Below are 7,699 nucleotides of genomic sequence, written 5' to 3'. Positions count from 1 at the left end.
GCTTTAGTTGCCACAGAGCCTCAAGAATGTTTCCCTGTGATGAATGTGTCTGTCTGTGTGTATTCGCGCGGACACTGGGGGCTGGGAGAGTCACACTGTGGTCGGAACGACCCCTAGGAAGCCAGCTCGACTGAACTGACCATGTTAAGACATTAGGAACGATTTCCAGGGCCCAGAGCCCCCTGATGGCCCTCTGCCACTAAACTACCAAATACAGAGAAAACCATTTCTCCGGCAATATAAATACTAGACACATCCAAACAGCAGAATAGTCCCCAAAAGATTTCTTTGTAAATGGTCATCTACTTAAACATTGAATGATGGCTTGCTGTGGGTCATGGCATTGTTGGGGGTGATGATATGACTGAGCAGCTGGTGTTGTCATGGAAACAAATTTACATAACACAGACAGGAGAAAATGGATCAAATACGCCCCTCTTTCATGTTGTGAATATCTCATAAATGCTAAGAAACGAGACTGACTTACCGTTTAGAAAAAGTCCAGATGTACAAGCTTGAAGAGAATTTGAAAGAATTTAAAGGAAAACCTGTAGAAAGAATAGATAATATTGCAGGATCTTTCCAAATTCTCATTCCATCGCTCTTTCCTCTGGTTTTGTTGGATGAAATTACAGCAGATCTTCCTATGTCATTTTGCCATGCTGCTCTGTAGACCAACAGGAATTTTGATTAACTATGATTTTTATAATGACGGCTTTGAAGATCTCGTAAAGAAATGTGCAATGCAAATTTGTATTTTTTTTGGTGTGGTTAGATTGGATAAAGTTTGAATTAGGTTTAGTCTTTAACAGAGTGTAATGTTATGAAATTTTTTTTAATTTTCAGGTACGTGTAGAATTTTATGATCGACACAAAATGACAGTAAGTACTTATTACCTGCTTCAGTGTATTTGTATGATACAAAAACGTTTTCTAGTATATATATATATATATATATATACACACACACACACATATATATATACACACACACACATATATATATATACACATATGTATGTATATATATATACACACACACACACATACACATAGCATATATATTATATATAAAATATGTGTGTAATATGTAATATATGTAGTTAACACTTATTTGTTCTAACAAAACCTTATATCCCATATTATTATGTACTAGATCTTATGTGCTAAAAGTTCTTTTTTGTACCATTGGGTCTGTTTGAAATCAAGATCTCTGGCTTGCAGATATATTTTTAATTGAGAACAGATGTGCCCCTGGCCATTCTGGGTAAATTATTTTTGGCTGTGGTGTGTGTGCCTCTAGACTCTGCACCCAAATGCCTGTTTTCTGCTCCCCCTGGGAGGTGACTGTAAGTGTTAGGGAGGGGTCAGCTCAAAGGTCCCAAGGCCTGGGGAGGACAAGTTATGGTTCAAGCGAACACGGAACATCTCCCAATAAGCCCTGTCCTCTCAGGCTGGGCAGACGGCGAGGAGGGAGCCAGCCTGGTCCCTGGGGGAGTCTGCACCTATGTATCTGTTCTCCTCATGTAAACTAGGAGACCCCTGTCTACTGTCGGGACTGGACAAGCCCCGGAAAAGAGTGTTTCCTTTAGCTTCCAGATTCAGTGTCCACATCATTGACTCCAGGAAAATCTGTTCATCTGACTCTACACGTGCAGGCAGCGAACAGACGTCCAAATCCCAGTGTTTCTTTGTTGAGCACGGGCTCACGCTGTAGCAGAACCGTCGGAGTATGGGGCGGTGCCACGGGGGAAGCCATCTTACAGGAAGAGAAAGACAAGATGGGTGGAGGAAGCCGCTAGGAAAGCTCTTCTCTACGGCTCAGTGTTCTGTAGAAGATGGAAGTAAAATGGGTGCGTGTGGACTCTGCCGTTAGCCTGCCTGGGACTTTGTGACCGTCAGTCACCGTGGCGACTGTGACAGCCTCTGAGACCAGTTAGGCCACAAGAACTCAGCAGTCTCCCCAGCTCCCGTGCCCCTTCAGTTGCACTCATTCACGCAGCCAAGTGAGTGGGGCATGGTTGGTGGGATCTCCCAATCTCCGGTCCCTCTGGGGGGGCATGTGGGCGGGGGAGGGGGCACTGCTGATGGCCTCCTCCAGTCTTCCCCCAACTTCGCACTTGCCCATTCAGGTCACATACACGGATGTGACTTCTTTCTCCTCTTTTCTCCTCCCCTTTAACTTCACAACCCAAACCCAAACCCGAAACACACCTGTCATTCTCTTGTAGGTGGACGTGCCTGCCCAGACAGCCGGAGTGAAGATAGTTACTGGGCCCGAGGGAGAAAAGCCCCACCATCTCTGGGACATTGTCGCAGGCCTGTGGGAAGGTAAGTTATTAAACGGAAGCAGCCCCGTCCTCACTGTGACTCAGACAGGTGGCACGATCTGTGCCCCAGCTCGATCTGTGCCCCAGCTCGTCCCGGGGCCGCATCTTCAGTGTGAGCAATGCCAAGGCCTTAGCGACCTATTCCTGAGCCCTGTGGGTGTAGGGGCGAGGGGGACCCAGCGGATCCGGCCAGCCCAGCGCTGCAAGCAGGCCCATTCCCAGCCGCCCGCTGTTTGTGAAGCAGCCCCGTAGAGAGAGCGCAGGGGAAAAACAGTCCTCTTATCGGGCAGAGGGCATTCACCAGTTGCCAGAGTGATCTGGTCCCAGTGCTTGGCGGCAGGTGGCCGGAGGAGGAATCATGAAGCGAACTGGGAGGTCGGAGTGGACACGGAACAGCGATTAACGGTCGCTATTCCTTTGTCAGGCTCTCTCGTGGTCGGCGCGGGGCTCTCAACTTGAGCTTGCTTGGCAGCGTAGGGTTAGGGATTCCAGACACTGAGCTTCCGCCGTGGGAAAGTCCGCCCCCGCTCATGGGGAGCGCTTCCATTTACAAGGCTGATGCTCTGGTTTTATTTCAATTTTCTGCAACATGAAAAACACTGCACATGGGAAAGGAAACGCTTCATCATTATGTATTTGTCCACTAATGACGCATGCTGGTCATGCAGTCTGGTTGAAGCAACAGAAACATTAAAGAAAGAACTGTCCATAATTATGTATGTGCATGTAGATATGTATCTATAAATAGATAATAGCTTAGATCTCTCTCTCTCTCTCTCTCTCTCTCTCTCTCGATCAATGTATCTATATACCCAAAAGCAGCTGCATGTTTTACAGATTAACTATCCAACTGGTCAAGGGCAGTTAAGCTTAATTAATGTGAACTTAGCCCCTTAAGTTAATGACCTCTCCTCTGGAGCTGAGTGGGGACCGGGAAAGGAAGCTGTTTAATAGCTAACTTGATGGCTAATGCTTTCTTACTGTACCATTTTCTAGATTGTTTTCATACTAACAATGAAGTATTCTTTTGATTTCTTTCTTAATCAAGAGTTAACACATTTTCTTGTTTTGTTTCGTTTTGTAGAACTAAACAAGTAATTCATATGCCTTTTCCTGGAGATTTGAGTTTTTTGTTTCTTTTCGTTTTTTGTTTGTCAGCTTAGCAGTAAACATTTGGCTTAGCATTTTTTCTTGGGCCTGTAACCCCAAAAGGAAACACATTCCTGTTGGATTACCTACACTTTGATTTTGGTAAATACTATTTCAGCTAAGGTGAGGGAAAAGTCTGTAAAGAGGTCAGTGAAAGCCCAGGTTCCCTGGCCCCCAAGGCTGTTTTTAGTAATAAGTGCAGAGCTTACAGATCTGGCTTCTGCACTTAACATCTGACAGAATTAAGAATCTTCTTTAGGTGCCTAATAGCCTGTCAGGGAGGGACCTTAAATCTGGGAATTTTAGGCATTTAAATGTATTTATTGATTTAAATTCAGTTGTGGGAAAACGAAGGGAGAATTCTCTTTAGAATCATGCGACCACCAATAATAAATATTTTTTATAACACTTTACTGAGGTAAATTTATTTATTTATTTAAAAAATTTTTTAATGTTTTATTTATATTTGAGAGAGAGACAGAGCATGAGTGGGGAAGGGGCAGAGAGAGACGGAGACAGAATCTGAAGCAGGCTCCAGGCTCTGAACTGTCAGCACAGAGCCTGATGTGGGGCTTGAACTCATGAACCACGAGATCATGACCCGAGCCAAAGTCAGATGCTTAACCGACTGAGCCACCCAGGGACCCCTACTGAGGTAAATTTAAACTCAGTGAAGTGAACACATCTCAGGCCTAAAGCTCAATGATATTATATGTATGTCCACAGCCACATGGCCCCCATAACAGATCAAGATTGAAAGCTTTTCTGGCCCCTTAGACAATTCCCGTTTCTATTTAATGTCATCACCCCAATTTAACTACGATTTTGATTTCTTTGACGATAGATTAGTTTGGTCTGTTTTTTGACTTTAGATAAAAGGAATGCTTTCTTTTGCATGTCTGGCTTCTTTCACTCCAGGTAAGTAATTTTAAATTTACATGCAGTTGTGTTCACTTTTTTCTATGTATACAGTTCGTAGCTGTTACACGTGTATAGATTCCTGTAACTATCACCCAGGTGCCCCCCAAAGATGCCATTCTGTGAGTTCCTCCAAATGTTTTATAGTTTAGCCTTCACATTTAGGTATTAGACCCATCTCCACTGAGAATTATTCTTGTGTGTGTGTGTGTGTGTGTGTGTGTGTGTGTGTGCGTGCACAGTGTGAAGTAACAGGACATCCAGGTGATATCCACAGCTGCTCCCACACTAGATCAATGAGTTTTCTTTCCCCTATTGACTTCACTGGTGCCTTTGTTGAAAATCAAATGATCGTATACGTATGGGTCTATTTGGGGGCTTGTTATTCTGTTCCGTTGATCTATTTGTCTGTTCCTATGCCAATACCACACAGTTTTAATTACTATAATTTTATAGCATGTCTTGAAATAATGGTAGTACAAAATCCTTCTCTGCTGCCTACCCATCTTCTTCCTTTTCCTCGTCCTCCTCTTCCTTCTTTTCCAAGATCGTTTTGGATATTTAGATTGCTTTTAGGTCACATAAATTTTATAATCCATTTGTTTATTAAAAAAAAATCCTGCAGGAATTGTCACAGAAATTGCATTGGACCCACAGATCAACTCAGGCAGACTTGACATCCTAATAATATTGAGTGTGTCTATTCACAAATGAGGTAATTCTTTCCATTTACTTAGGCCTTTAAAAAATTCCCTTAGTAGAGCACCTGGTGCCTCAGTCGGGTTAAGCGTCCGACTTCGGCTCAGGTCATGATCTTGCGGTTCGTGGGTTCGAGCCCCGCATCGGGCTCTGTGCTGACAGTTCAGAGCCTGGAGCCTGCTTCAGATTCTGTGTCTCCCTCTCTCTTTGTCTCTCCTCCACTCATGCTCTGTTTCTCTGTGTCTCTCAAAAATAAATAAAAAACGTTAAAAAGTGTAAAAAAAAAAAAAAAAAGAATCTCGTTTAAAGAATTCCCTTAGCAATGTTTGCATGTTTTATAAAATTCAGTATAGAAGACTTGCACATCTGTCATTAATTTTATTCCCAGGTATTTGATGATATTGTAAACGATATTTTTTTATTGTGATAAGAAAGACATAACACAAAATTTATCATTGGAACCATTTTAAAATGTCCCCTTCAGTGGCATTAAATACATTCACATTGTTGTGCTACCATCACCTACCTGCACCCCTTTTTTTTGAGCTGGAAGTCTGTACCCATTAAGAAATAACTGCCCATTCCTTTCCCTTAGCCTCTGGCAACCACATTTCTACTTTCTGGCTCTATTCTTAGAAGTGACCACTCCAGGTGCCTGAGGTAAGTAGAATCATACAGTATTTATCCCTGTGTGTGTTTCATTTCACTTAGCGTGATGTCTTCAGTGTCCATCCGTGTGGTAGCAGGGGTCAAAATTGCACTCCTTGCTAAGGCTGAAAAACATTCCATTGTACGTGTATATCACACCTTGTTTATGTACTCATCTGTCAATGGAAATTCAGCTTGTTTCCGTCTTTTGTCGACTGTGGATGATGCCGCGTGGACTTTGGTGTTGAATATCTGTTTGAGTCCCCGTGTTCAATTCTTTTGTTTAGATTACTGGATCGTATGGTAATTCCATGTTTAACCTTCTTGGGGATGTAAGTGGCATTTTAGACTTTTATTTTTTCCATTGTTTTTATTGTCATTTAGAAGTAACATGGATTTTGGGGGTGTTGACTTTATACCGCACCACCTTGCTAAGTTCACTCACCGGTGCTAATCAATTGTAGATTCCTTTGGATTTTTGACGTGGACGATCACGTCATCTTTGACTAAAAACAGTTTAGCTTTGTCTTTGCTAATGTGTATGCTTTTTAATTTTTTCCCTTATTTCACTAGCTAGGACCTCCGGGGCAATGTCAAGCCAAAATGGTGAGAGTGGATATTCTTGCATGCTTAATCGTAGGGGAAAGGAATTCACTATTTCACTACTGTTATGTCAGCTACAGAACTCCTTTGTCGGATTGAAGGAGTTCCCTTTATATTCCCAGTTTGCTAAGGATTTTTATTTTTTCTTATGTTGTCTTTCTTAAATGTTTACTTATTTATTTATTTTGAGAGAGAGAGATGGAGAATGCAAGCAGGAGAGGGGCAGAGAGAGAGGGGAGAGAGAGAGAATTGTGCCCTCAGCGTGGAGCCCAACTCTGGGATCAATCTCATGAAAGGTGAGATCATGACCTGAGCTGAAACCAAGAGTCGGACACTTAACTGAGCCACCCAGGCACTCCACTAATCATATTCATGATTATACGAATATGATAATTGGAGTGAATGGTATTCATTCGACAAATATGTATTGAGTATCCACCATATGCTGGTAAATAGCCATAAACAAAGCACATAAAACAAAGCACATAAAACAAAACACATAAAGCTTATGTGTCGTGTACAAAAATAAACAGATAAAATATTTTATCTGGAAGGTGGTAACTGATGTAAGAAAAATAAAGCAGCAGATCTCCTGTTCCCCTTCATGGGTAGTCCTGAGTTCCTCAGCAAAGTGTCGTTCTGGCCATGAAGAGGTTTGTTTGTTTTTAAAAACAACATGATGTTTCAAGGAAAGCCAAGTATTTCATCGGATATACTCTACCGTAGTGCTAAGAATCTTTTCTATGCTGAGGAAAAATAGGCTGTGATTGGCCTTGCTAATAAATAGTAAATTGAACTTCATTTTGTACCTTCTTAAGGAATTTCGAAGGCTATTTTTGGCTCTATGTAATTTTGGCTACAAGGAATGACTTTACTTCATCGAAAGAAATGGTTCCTCTATGATCTCAGAGCAAAGGATGGTCCTTCAAACAGAATATTTCAGCCTATGGGAAACATATTTCATTGCCTTTATTTTTCTCATTGTGTTGTGGATGGGTAAAAATTTCATTATGGATGGTCATCAATTCTCAGACCTGCAATTAAAACTCAGTAATTGAAGGGAAGGGCTCAGTGTTTCCATTTGGAAAAACACTTGGGATCTTGGTGTATGAGTTATTTCCTGACCCAAAGTCTCAGACAGTGGATGTATCATCTCCTTCTTCCCTGGTGTTCTTGAGAACAGAATTAAAAGCGGTAACATATGCAACGGCTGGGCACAGAGCCACGCACCGAACAAGGGGAGAAACAAGTGTTAGTTCCTCCTCTTGCTTTGTCATCCTTGCCCTCCTTGATCTCACTTCTCAATGTCATAGCTGGATATTTGTAGCTGTGGCTAGACCAAGAGATGCCAG

The 7,699-nt window shown here is 42.2% G+C and overlaps 1 long non-coding RNA gene across 2 annotated transcripts; it reads left to right on the top strand.

Annotated features, from left to right (window-relative positions):
- Nucleotides 1–1,818: 1,818 nt before the first annotated feature.
- Nucleotides 1,819–5,752, top strand: LOC131483453 (uncharacterized). 2 transcript variants are annotated; one of them, XR_009247690.1, is made up of 3 exons: nt 1,819–2,006; nt 2,232–2,331; nt 5,692–5,752. It is a non-coding gene; the product is annotated as an uncharacterized LOC131483453 (long non-coding RNA). The 2 variants fall into 2 exon arrangements; XR_009247689.1 differs by lacking the exon at nt 5,692–5,752 and adding an exon at nt 5,023–5,682.
- The last annotated feature ends 1,947 nt before the right edge of the window (nt 5,753–7,699 follow it).

Source organism: Neofelis nebulosa, chromosome 8 (assembly GCF_028018385.1).
Source record: "Neofelis nebulosa isolate mNeoNeb1 chromosome 8, mNeoNeb1.pri, whole genome shotgun sequence".
Classification (NCBI taxonomy): Eukaryota; Metazoa; Chordata; class Mammalia; order Carnivora; family Felidae; genus Neofelis; species Neofelis nebulosa.
The sequence above is the reverse complement of the archived record's forward strand: the minus strand, read 5'-3'. Positions and strand labels throughout refer to the sequence as shown.